The 13,840-nt window shown below is 35.5% G+C and overlaps 1 pseudogene; it reads right to left on the minus strand.

Annotated features, from left to right (window-relative positions):
* Nucleotides 1-10,614: 10,614 nt before the first annotated feature.
* LOC131045957 (NAD(P)H-quinone oxidoreductase subunit 2 A, chloroplastic-like) overlaps nt 10,615-13,840 on the minus strand; it is a 55,405-nt pseudogene continuing 52,179 nt past the window's right edge.

Genomic DNA, 13,840 nt, shown 5'->3' on the forward strand with positions numbered 1-13,840 from the left:
ATGTAGTGTATACTGTATCTGGATCTCCTGCAACATATTATCCATAATAATTACCATGTTCTTACAATATACTTGCACACTCTTTCAAGAATTTTCAATGCTCTGCTCATCACATAGGTAGATTCATTGTTCATGAGAGATAAATCCATACGAACCAAGGATGCCAGGTGACGAGGTGATTCTATCTATTCCTCCCCAATCTGAAATGATAAATCCTTTGAATCCAAGTGTATCTTTCAAACTCCTATTTAAAAGATACAGGTTTGCATAATTTTTTCTCCATTCCAGCTAAAGTAAGAAACCATAACAGTTGACACACCTCTTTGCCAAGGAGTACAAGTATGGACGCATGTGAATCTGGAAAAGATCGTATTGGGTTGCCAGAGTATTGTGTTCATTGACTCCTCCCTCATTGTGGATCACCCACACAAAATGCATATGGAATACTGATAGCTCTGAGTTCAAGAGTAGTAGTAGCTCCAATTCTCTTCACCAAGTCAGTATCTCTTGTTGCACCTAGGCCTGTAGTTTCTACTCAAAATCATTTTTCTTTTGATCATGTTTATGATTTGTCAATAAATGGTTTTCTTTAACTATAGAACTTTCTTTTGAAATTGCTTTAACCTTAGGTTTGGATTAATTAGGCATAGAGGCTTTATTATCTCTCTTCGAAGAGCGTTATTTTTAATTTAGTAATTTTGTCAATCTTCCCTTTTAAAACTGCTTCAAACTATGCAAGAGAATAAAAAATTTAATTTCTCTTGCGACTCATTTGGTGTAATTTCATTGCCGACTAACCAGGCATCTGATTACCATGAAACTTGGCCAAAAGTTATGATAAATTAAATAAAACATGGGTTTTATTTCAAATTTCAATTAGCTTGCCAAATTTTGGTACTTTCTTTGTAAACTGGCCCGTTGAAGCTAGTCGCGGGCAATATAAATTTTAAATTAATACATCAAATGACCTTTGATCTCTGTGAAAATTAAAATTGAAGCAATTGACATAAAAATATTAGGTGGGTTGTCCTTCGATCATTCAAATTCAAAAAAAAATTCTGACGTATTTTTATGTCAAGATCAGTCAGGAAACAATTAAAAAGTATATTAGAACTTCTTTGATCCTTGCAAAATCACTCAGGGTCATAATCCCATATACCAAAAAACCTTTCACCAACCGGTTTCTTGAGATCATTACTGAGTGTAAATATTTTGATCACCAAAGTCGACAACTTTTCATTTCTAAAAATTTCATTGGCGTAAACATTTGAAAACTGCCTTTGGTCTTGCTTTCAAAGACATATCAGATGGGTTGATGAAGGTTTGAAACCTAAAACATAACTTTATTTTCATACATAGAATCACAAAAATCAATTCATCTGATAAGAAATCTATCAGGCCAAAAGATAATAAACTCCACAAAGAGCTTCTGACCAATGTTGTCATCCTAAGGACTTAACGGAAAAGAGCTATCAATGCTTGAATATGACCTTTCAATTCATGATTTATACATTCTACAAAAATGCACATAGATTAGCTTCAAGAGAAACAAGAACTGTTATCAAGAGGATCTACAATTTGGCATAGAACATATTTATGATATACAAAATGCATATGAACAATTAAATTGACATAATAGTGCTTAGGTGAGAAGAAATTATGAAAAAAGGCATACCTGGAATGATTTTGCCTTTGCAACCACATACATACCTGGAAATCGACCACCTTGTTCATGCACTAAACCTGGTTTCTTAGAGTTGGAAATGGAAGAACCTGCTTGATTATGATTGAACATAGAAATCTTCTTTTTGGCATGAATCTGGAACTCTAAAATTTTCAAATTTTAGGGTTCCAACAAGTGGTAGGAACAATACTGGTTCTGGCTTGTGTAGTCTGATCTTCAACAATATTCAATTTTGCCTTCCTTTTATCCTTTGGAGATGCCAACAGGTTATTAGCATAACCAATCAGTAAGTCATAGTTGACCTCATTACTCATATCTTCCATTTCTTCTTCTCTAGGCTCAATTGCCTCCATTAAACAAAAATCAGTGGTAACTGTGAAAACAATGTCCTTAGCAAAATGTTTTACCACATCCTCAGGCAATCTTACTCTCATGCTCATTTTCTTTTGAAACTCATTGAAGTATTTGTTCATTGCAGCAGAAAAGGTGTTCTTCACAACCTTGATATTGTTCTTAATCTGAGTAGATACCGGTAGATCCTTAGACCATTCAAGATCACCTATTCCTGGTAGGAAATTTTGGAAATAAAAGAATAGACTGATCAATAACTGTCCAAATTTAAACTTTAGACTGTTGTCCTTCTTGATAGACTGAAGATTTAACATTAATTGGCTCTTTATGGCCTCACATAGGTCATAATTAGCATTTTCAGTTATCATCTTGTAAGCAGTATGCACCGCTGTTGATGGAACACTATTTAGACTGCTAGAGTAGAATACCCGATAGCCTATAACCATAGCTGCCAACTTTACCGTTGGGTTCTTGATGTTATTGACAGGAAAAGCACGCTTATCAGATGTTGATCCGGTTAGAGTGTATACCATCTCTTTTAAAATACGCCTCAACACAGATACTTCACCGGTTGAGTAAAACCCAGTTACAACTTGAATAGCTTCCTTGGTTATAGTATGAGTCTTGTCATGCCTAAACTTTTGGGCAAGAACGAAACAATAATTTTTTTTTAAAACAACATAAAAATACTAAATACTCTACGTTTAAAATGGAATAAATAAGTTTTGTTTGAACTAAAGGTTAACTCAGGATTAAATAGAATGGTTTCTTAAAGTTGATTTAGTCAACTCCATCATTATGGCGTCAATATTTAAGGTAGACTAATTATTCCCCAAGAGGGTCGTCACAACTTAATTAATTAATTCAACTAAATTAATTCATTTCCCCTAATTAAAATACTCCAATAATAAATCAAGAGATATTAATTATCTTAATAGTATTAAAATACTCAAGGGCTAAATAAAATAACTTTAACTCATATTAAAATTAATTACTTGAGCAAACGTGAATACGCTTTTAAATTAGACTAATTAAGTTAACCGAATCGAAATAATATTTTCCTAATAAAATTCATTTCTTTTTTAAGTCGAATTTATTTTCCCTTAGATATTTTAAATATCAACTATTAAATATTTGGCTAACATTGACCTTATAGGTTAAAATTTTACATTTAAACTTTAATAGATTCCAATATTAAAATTTACAAAGGAATTTAACTTTAATCATTATATATATATATATGATTTTTAACACATATATACATATACATAAATATAACTACTAAAAAAAAATATAGATTTTATTTAAAGTTAATATCCAAAAATATTGTAGTAATAACCTTCCTATTTATTTGACTATAATACAAATGAGTTTTACCCATTTCAATTTGAAAAGGGTTTCCCCCTCTTTTCAATTATATTATTATTTTATTTTGAACCCTAACTAGGGTTGATTAATTCTTTAATTTTAAACTCTTTTTCTTTTTATTTTCTTATCAAGCTAACCCTAACCCGAAATTGGGTTAGGGTTGCTTGTTCTTCATTATATATTTTTTTGTTTGTGGGTGTGTGTAGGTGCGACCGAGCCAAGGGCATCACGCAGAGGCCGAAGGAAGGAATGGTGGTTAGAAGGGAAGCCGCAGGGGGTTTGAAGGAGGGGCGACATTTTGAAAGAGAGGGGGGATGAAGGCGGTGGCCGCAGCGCCACCGGAGGGTCGCCCCACTGCGTGGGTCGCGGCCCACACAGTGGCCTCAACCGCTGTGTGGGTCGCGACCCACATAGGGGCATCGCGTCCTGTGTGGGTCGCTGCCCCCACAGTGGCTGCAAACCACTATGTGGTTGTGACCCGCGAGGGGCTGGCTCCCCCCCAAAACCCTAACTTGCTCCCCCCCCCAAAAAAATTTTGATGCAATTGTTTTTGAATGCAAATTTTTTTTAATAATTTTTTTTGGAAAATATATATTTATATAAGTATTAATATATAATAATATATATATATATATATATATATATATATATATTAATATATATTATTATCTATGGCTGCTTTCTCTTTTTTTTTAAATAAGCATTAAAATATGTTTTAATATTTGGGATGACCCTGCAGTGTGACAGTTGTCACGAGCCCTATTGAAAGGGCAGTCCTGTGTTCGATTCCCTTCATCTTGTGGGCATACACTTTCTGTTGGTGGTGTTCATACCATGTTTTTCGTGTTGTAGCGGTATTTGACGACGGACCTGCCTCCTGTGATTGGTGTCCACACTGCTCCCGTGACTTGAGGCATTGATGTCTCTTCATGTTCACTATGCCCTACCAAGATCATGATGCCCACCTGCTAGTTGATCATGATGCCCCTTTGTCAGTTTAAGGAGCAACAAAGCCCATATTGGAGAGATAAGGAGAATTGTAATGGAGTGATAAGGAGATGTTTGGAGAGATAAGGTGTTTGGAGTGATAAGGAGAGATAGATATAACAAAAATATATGTAAGTGTGGCATTCATATCATTGAGGAGGTGTTAATACCTCATCATGTAATCTCTCGGGGAGGGGGTCCCCCACTATGAGCCCCACTGGTTCGTAGCTCCAGTTAAAAGCATTCTTAATAAATAAAAATAATCACAACATTATCGATCAAATATATATATATATATATATATATATATATATATATATATATATATATATATATATATATATATATATATATATATATATATATATATATATATATATATATATATATATATATATATATATATATATATATACATGAGTATTTTTTTTAACAACAAATTGTTGTTAGGATTTAAATATGGTATGATCAGAATATTTAAAATAAATAACCATTTCCTTTATTTCCATATTTCTCATAGTTTATTAAATCTATGTATTTTAACTTTAATGCATAAATGTGTCATTCATTTTGTTACACGATAAATACAACAGTTTAGATGTAGGTTTTAAAACATTAGGCATATTCATTACTATATATATATATATCTTGTTTTAAATATGTTTCTTTTCAAGTTTAACAGTAGGATCTTCTTAAATAACATAATAGAATAGCTTGTGTTTTCTTTTAATAACATATAGTTTCCTTTTTTTTTGCTTTAAGTTAACTATAACTAGATTTATAATATTTCCTCTTTTTCTCTACACATGCATTTACAGAATAGGAAAAATATGATAGATATCTTTTTTATTAACAACTGTAGCTAACTATTTAAAAAATCTATTTAATCTATAAACAACAGATGTGATGCAATATTAATATTCATTCTAAAAATCTATTTATTTATTTTGTGTTTAAACTATAGACAGAAGCAATGTTTCCTTTCTTTACTAATAATTGCATTACAACATTTGAATATATTTCATTTCTTTTCGCATTACATAAATAAGACAGAAATAGACTTCATTCCTAATCTATTTAAAGAAGTAAATAACAATAAAGAATAACTCAAATATTAATCTTTTCTTTGCAAGGATTTACTCAAATAAAATACATATTTATTACATGGTAAAACAATCCAATAGTTACATTTAAAACACCATAGTTTTTTAACTAAAAAAAAGAAATAACTAAATCAAGCCTCTCATTTCTACTAAATGAGGGCTTATCAAATAAATTATTTTTATTTTCTGCAATTAAATTCAATAAGAAATAGGATCTTTTCAATCTTCCTTTCCAATCTCTTCCCAAGCAAACCTGCAAATAAAAGTTGTAGGTTGTGACTATGGAGGCTCACCTCCCAACCTAGGCTTACAAGAAGCCACCCCCGAGCTAGGAGAACCAAGGCTAAACGGGATACACAATCAATACACATACAAGCAAGAAAACTCTCAACATTCACACTCCTAACCCAAGGATAGACAACATCACTTATGTGACTTTTCAAGTGGGGTGAAGGTGGACCAAATACCTAGAGGAGAAATCTGCAAGAATAGAAGAACATAATGCCATTGCAAGGCTACCAAGAAGACCATCCACAAGTTCCAAACTTGTCCCTACAATTCCTTATGTCCCCCAAGGCATACAAGCCAACAAACTCTCCTTATGACCCCAATTGCATAGACAAACACTATATAGCAAGGGTCCCATAATCCCTTGTATATCACTCTCTTCCAAAGAGAGCCTCTACACTCTTAGGCTATCAAGCAACCTTTCACCCCAAGGCCACTCTACCCTCCCAAGGGTGAGTTTGGCCTTGAAAACTCCCAAAACAATTATATAAAACATCAATAACACAAACACATAGGGAAGCAATCAACATCTTCCTAAACATACTAGAAAATCAACAATGGAAAAACAACTACAACAAACAATCTTTTCAAATACAAAGCAACATACATGAGATAGTAAACCAACCAACCTAAAATTTGCCAAAAGGATGAATAGAAGTTGTAGAAGAGCTGCCCAAACCACTAACTTTTCCTTCACAATACTTCTCCAAAAACTTCCCAATCCAAGACCAATTTCTCAAGAAATCTATGTCTCCAAAAATGGAGAGTGGGTGATCAAACTTCTCCCTCCCAAACCATTTCCTAAGAAGACACTCCTCACTCTTTCCAATCCTCTTGAGAAGGGTGAGGGATGTTTATAGGTTGGTCTTCCCAACACCTTACAAAATCTCTAGCCAAGGCACCTCAAAAAAGTAAAAGGAATGGGGAAGAGCGATGTCACTCATGAGGAAGGTTGTCTAACCTAGGTAGGATCCTCAAAAGTTGAAATTCGGCCAACTTGGAAAAATCAACTTTTGGGGTAACTAAATAGGCCCTAGAGAGTGGACACTTGGCTAAATTTTGCCTTCATCCATAGGTACATCATATGGCGCACTAAAAATGCCCTTAACTTGACCCTAGGAGTTAGTCTAACCCCCTAGAAACTCACCCAAAGTTTACCTACGGGTCAACCCTGAGTTGACCTTTCTAATGGCTCCCTATCCAAGACTTTCTTGGGACCATACTAGAATAATTGAAAAATGCATTGGTAAAACAAATTCCTTCCAAGGGACATGTCATTGCCAACTCACTTTACAACACATGTGTCAAGTGACACCACCAAAAGTTACACATCACTAAAATACACATGGCAATGTCCCTTTTTTTGGAATTAATAAATTAAACAATTTTCAAATTAAACACACATCCAAGCATAAACATTCACAAATTAAAACACATTTACAAACAAGGTATTTTCTCTCCAAATAGACAACCCTTGGCTTCACAAACGCATATAGGTTTAGGCTTGATTCTCTGAATAGTTTCCATGGTCACATGGAATAATTTTCCTGCACATCTCACTTTGCACATTAGTAAATCCAAAAATCACATATAATATTTTCATATGAAAAGAATATAATTCAGACATTGCATACAATTTCAATTATAATAATCAAGTTTCCAATTATCTAATAACATCCACATAAAATAATCTACTAAATGACATCATCATAATCACCATAGAATTAAATTATTTATAGAGCATGCATCCATAATTTCTAGCATCAAAATAAAGTACTACAAATCAAAGTAAATGACATAATCATATCAATGTTATCCAAACACTGGATCATATAAAATCCGTGTCCACAATGCATCAAAATATAGTATCAATAATAGGTCCAACATGAAAATGACTGAAATGCTATGTCAGCTTGGGGTAGGGCCTCACAAGTCCTTTCTAAATACATGATTTCTCCATCAAATCGACTCAAATTAATTTGGATATGTTCTTCTTCAAAATTTTCAATAATGTAAGTTGTGTTATGAAAACCTTTTTCATAAACCCTAATATATTCTATTTGAATCTTTCTATTCTCATCACAAAGGGATTTTAATTCAGAATATATCGACAATGATCCTAAATTCTCAATCTTGCAATCAGTGTAGCTGGACAAGTCTCCTTTCACTACAACACCACTAGGAACTTGTGATAAAGCATTATAAGACATAGTTTGTTCCGCTTCAACAACTTTCATAGGTTTATATGTAGTCATTAATTTCTCTATTGGTTTAGAAGATGATGCCATTCCAGATAAACTAGATTCAAAGCAGGATTTTTCAAAGAAATACCTTATTTCATGCACGTTGCCTCTTTAACTGGTTGAATTCTCAAGTGCACACCAGTTTAGTCTTCTCCAATCTTCAAATCTTCTTGATTACTCAAATCACAATGTAGCTTCGATAAATATCAGCCAACAATCCTTTCTCAGCTCTGCAAGCACTCAAAAATTCTTTCTCGAATGCATTAGGGTAAAAATAACAAAGTGAAAACTCGCTTTTATCCTTTTTACCTACTGCATTAAATGCTCACCCATTAGGGTTACAAACCCTAATTACATTAATGATACATAGATGTAAAACCAGTTGATAACCAATTGACAAAAAGTTATCAAAATTTCATGCATTTAAATTCTCTTACCGCTCATTTATCTCAAGTGGTCCGGAGGTGGTTTTACCATTAAGTTTGGTGCAGGGCACCTCTACTTTTCACAGTGTTTTCATGACTTAGGGGTGTCTAGTGAGTGTCTTGTGTTTTCTTTTGTTGCAATAATGGGTTGGATCTCAAAGATCACCCTTGATGTAATAAAATGCCCTTTGTGTGGTCAATAATCTCTCAGGTACACATATAAACCTAGAGGTCTATTAGGCCATGTGGGCTTGAGTTATGAATTTTTTTTGTTTGATGGACCTATAATGTTGTCTTAGGTGTTTTGAAGCCTAATGGTGACCTTGGATGTGTTTGACAAGGTCTAGGTGTTTAATGATCAAAGATGCAAAATGTTGCAAAATTATTGTCATTGTTGTCAAGCAACTTTTCAAAAGTTGCTGGTAGGAGTGTAACTTCATTCCAATGGTTAGAACCATTTAAAAGTTGGTTGTGGTCATTGAGAGGAGTCCATGTATGCTTTCACAATCGAAGAAGAAAGGTTGTTGATAGTGGTTGATGTTTTGAGAAGTTTGCTGGAGCATTTACAATTAACAAATCTGATTTTTCTAGAACTGTGTTACATTTCCGCACTGTCCGTACAGGGCATTGAATATTTTCATGAAACTTTGGCTTGGTAGGAAAGAACTCCGAGTTACTTTTCAGATGAACTTGGTCTAACCCCTTGAAGTGGTGTTTGAAGGAAGATATTATCATTTTACCTTCTGCAGGTCCGAAACCCTCTATTTTCTAGGGTGTTGCATAGATGAAGCCCTAACTTGCAATCTAGTCATTGGTTTTCAATGGCCACTAGTAGAATGCAAGCTAGGAGGGTGTATTATGAGATTCCAAAGGGGCAGGATCAAAGGAGTTGGTTTGGCATTTTGCCACCAAGCCCTAGTCTAAACTTTGTGAGGGTTTATATTAGAACAATTAGAGATTGATTGATTGAAAGATGCGCAACAATGGGAAATTGAGTTAGATGATTGAATTGGTGTATTTGGACATTAGACAAGCCCTCTAAAGAATTGGATCTTTCTTGTGACCCCATTCACTTATACCTCCTTTGTAAACCAGGCCTAACTTGATCAATTAGGTCTGTGACCCAAGTAGGTGTCTAGGAGTGCTGGAGCAGGTTGGGGGTCTAATTCTTTGGAGTCTTATAGAGGTTTTGGGACCTTGTTTGGCACTTTCTGGAGTAAAGTTCAAAAATCTAGGAAAATAGAGCTACTAGCTAGGTAGGTGTGATTAGGGGTAATAAGCAAAGCTACTGCCCTTGTGAACGAAGAAGGTTGTGATAGGTCTTGTTAGGACCTAAGAACATTGTGAAGTTGAGTACCAACCCTTGTAAGGGGTAAAAGTTTAATTTTGAGTCTGGGGTGTGTTCTGATTAATATGAAAAATAGTTTTTAAGGACCCAAAACCTTTAACATAGGAGCGTAAAATAGTTCATTAAAAAGCATCCAGACCTGCTAGAAACAACTTACAAACCGACTGACAAAAAGACTAGTAAACTGAATGGGCAGCAAAAGAAAGGAATAGCAAAGAAGAACAACCAGAGAAGACACAAAACAACTATAAGGACTTAAGAAGGTCCGCCGCCTTATTGACCAGCTGGTCATAGTTTGCCACAACAACTTTGAGTTCTTCCATATCCTTGTTTGGCTTCTTTTCCTTCTTTTTGCCTCTGATTCTTGTGCTGGGTCCTTGCACTTCTCTCGTACCTTCAATGTATGGTTCAAGCTCTAGGGAATCCTTCTCATCCTCCAATTTGTTGATGACGATTTTGGTATTGTCAACTGAAGCCTTCAAAATATTAAAGCTTTGTTCAGCAATACTTTTGAGGAACTTTTCAATTTTGTTGAATTTGTTATCAGTTTCTGCCATTCTTTGATCCATAACATTATCACTAGTTTTTCTCTCTTTCAGGTCCTTCTCAATTTGCTTGAACCTAGGGTTAAAGGAATCTCTGATTTCTTTAGCTCTGGCAATAGTTTTAGTCAAATCCTCAACATATTCCGCCATAGATTTGTCTCCACCAATACTGATTGTTTCTTGAATTTGAACCTTGTGGTTAAGCTTCTTATTATCCTCCACAACTTTCTTGTAACTGTTAATTAACCAGTCAATGGTGTCCATGAAACCTTTCAAACCCTCAGGGGGAGGATTTGAGGGGGAATTTTTCTCACCAGAATTATCCTATTCCTTTTTGGGGGGTCACCACAAGTGATTTTGTCATCTTTGCCATCAATCCTCTGATCAAAACCTTCCCCTATGGTCACCTCCTCCAAATTCTGGTCGACTTCAGAATCCTTTCTCTGCACTTGTTCCTCTAGCTCAATAACATTATCTTCCTGTCTCTTCTGTTTGTTCCTGGTCTGAATAGAAACTTTGGTTTTCTTTTTCTGAGGAGACTGGGGTTCATCCTTCTCAAAATCCTCAGAGACCTCTTCCTCTGAGGAGGAACAAATCTGAAAAAAAATTTCTTTAGAATTTTTATTTCCCTTCGAGGAGGAAGGCCTGGTACTCACTTGTTTTCTTTTCTTACTAATTTTAGCTTCAGATTTATCCAAAATCTCCTCTGACTCAATCATCAAGTCGCTTTCAAACTCCTCACCCATAGAAAAAATAGAATCTGACCCTTCCTCCTCAGACTTAGAGATTGAAGGCTGAGGGTGGGAAATTTGGTTAGCTTTTAGGTGGTCATAAATTAACACCCATTAGACCTTGATGCATGGTTGTATCACCCTTAGGGTTCTCTTTATGGGCCTTAATGGTAGCATTCATAGAGCACAACAGGAGATAAGGGATATTAATGTTTTCATCATACCTGAAATGGTTAAGCAAAACAAAATGATAGCCATACACTTTTGTGAATCTACCATCCAAGGTAACATAGCACATAATAGCAAATAGAACCTCTCTCCATGGATTAACAAATGCCCTAGGTGGATAGTAAGTTTTACTTAGTTTAACTAGGCGCTTTTTCTCCTTTATCATTTCGGGATATCGCTCAATAGATTCCTTGCTCAATTTTCTGTCTTTGTAGTAATTGCTTTATTCCCTGCAGAGACCCATGGCTTGAGTGATGAGGTATTCATCAATGGAGATTGTTTGATCTCCCATCTTCAGAGTACCCTTTCTCCATTTTTTGCAGAAGAATTTAGTAATTGTGGCGTCCCTCCCATGGAGCCTCTCCATAAACTTTGAAAACCTGCCCTTCTGCAAAATGTTCCAAACAACCTCCTTTTGCTTCCACTCCTTACAGTTGTTGGGTTCATAATGGCGTCTATTTCCTCCCATTTTTTCACTTTTCAGAACAGAAGGCCAAGAATTGCAAAGATCTTTAGGCAAGAAATTTCTCAAAACTACCACTTATACCCAAAAAGCATGGGAAAAGGTGTCTTGTGTCTTGTAATAAATGGTATTGAAATTATTATAATTACTCGTAGCACTCCTATTAATCCGTTTCATCATTTTTTTTTTCATGTATGATATTTGGGGTACTATTGTATTGATCCTTAAATATGATCGATCTGACGTCATCGAGGAGGCCATCTTCCCCCTTCCAGGTAACCATATTTTTGTGATTGACCACCACGTTGGCTGCCCAGTCAGCTCAACCATTAGCTTCATGATAAATGTGAGATATGAATCATTTCTCAAAAGTGTTGATAAGATCTCTAGCAGCCTTTATTATGTTATTGATAGTCCATGAAGGCTTAGAGGTTCCCTTTAGGAATTTGCCTTTAAGGGCTTGAGATAGAAGGAGTAAAAGGTGTGTGTGTGGGGGGGTTTTTCCACCCTATTGCTGCTACCTCTGCATCAGGTGGTATCAAAGCCTCAGAAGAACCTCGGGAAAGATAAAGAAATGGAAGAAACAATAGAGAATAGTGAGGAGATCCCCACTAGACCTATGACAAACATGGAGTTGGCCAAGATACTGAGGGAGTAGGTGGCCAAGAATAAAAAGATGGAGGAGATAGAGAAGTTGAAGAAAGAACAAGTAGGCAAAGAAGTTGCATCAACCTTTGATGGAGAAGGAGAAGAGGAAGAAGAGAGACAAGATATATTGGCAGACCAAAGACAATTTGTTGAAGCCCTTAATAGGTTGGGAAGAAGAGACAATAGAGCAGAATTACCTACATTCTCTGGGAAAATGAATCTAGAAGAATGTATGGATTGGATAGAAGTAATGGTTAATTATTTTGAATGTGAGGAGGTACCTGATAACCAAAGGGTGAAGGTAGATAAATCCAAAATGAAGGGTCTAGCTCTTAGTTGGTGGAACTTCTTGCAAAATGAAAGAGATGGAGAAGGAAAGAAACCTATAACTTAATCAAAAAAGATGGTGGTAGAGATCAAAAGAAAATTTGTGCCTGAGGACTATGAGATCATATTACACAAGAGATTACAAAACCTAAGGCAAAGGGATTTGGATGTCAGTACCTACAATGGGGAGTTCCACTAGATGTCGCTCAAGGAAAAGATGATAGAAAGCAAGACACAAAAGCTAGCAAGGTACATGAAGGGCCTTAAGTTCAACATTCAAGATGAACTAAGTTTTTAGTCCTGAATCAATGCACAAGTGTTATCAAATGGCACTTAAAATTGAGGAGAAGCAAAAGAGGAGAGGAGAACACAATAATAGAGGAAGGGGTGCAAATTTCAGAGGTAAGGGCAGATTCAATGGTAGGGGACCATCTCCTAAACCCCAAGGAGAGTCCAATCATTATGAACATGAAGGAGAATCGGGGAACAAAGGTAAGTTTAGAGGAAGAAGGGGGAATGTTAGAGGAAGATTTGGTAGAAGAGGACCTAGTGTCTTCACCGGTAAGTATTTTTCATGCAACCAAGTTGGGCATCAGTCATTTAGGTGTCCAAAGAAGCTAAGCAATAGTAGCCAAGGAGGTGTTAGAAGAGAAAATCTAATACAAGAAGAAGATAGTCAAAGTATGACCTCCTACCACACATCAACCTCAAAGTCTGCAGATCTGGAGCAAGGAGAACTCTTGATGATTAATAGGACCCTCTTGAAGATACCAACCACCAAAGAACCCCCTCAGAGGAAATCTCTTTTTAGAACCTCTTTCAAGGTACAAGGCAAGGTATGTAAAGTCATTGTGGATTCAAGGTCCACAAATAACATAGCTTCTATTGAAATGGTTACTAAACTTAACTTGCAAAGATTACCTCATACCCCATCCCTATAAGGTGTCCTGGTTGAACAAAGGTCAACAAGCCTTGATTAGTGAGCAAGTTTGGATAGACTTTTAAATTGTTGAATACAAAGATTAAGTGTTGTGTGATGTGGTAGAAATGGATGCTTGTCATTTGTTACTTGGCAGGCCTTCACAATATGATGTAGATGCT

The sequence above is a fragment of the Cryptomeria japonica genome, chromosome 3 (genome assembly GCF_030272615.1).
Source record: "Cryptomeria japonica chromosome 3, Sugi_1.0, whole genome shotgun sequence".
NCBI classification, from domain to species: domain Eukaryota; kingdom Viridiplantae; phylum Streptophyta; class Pinopsida; order Cupressales; family Cupressaceae; genus Cryptomeria; species Cryptomeria japonica.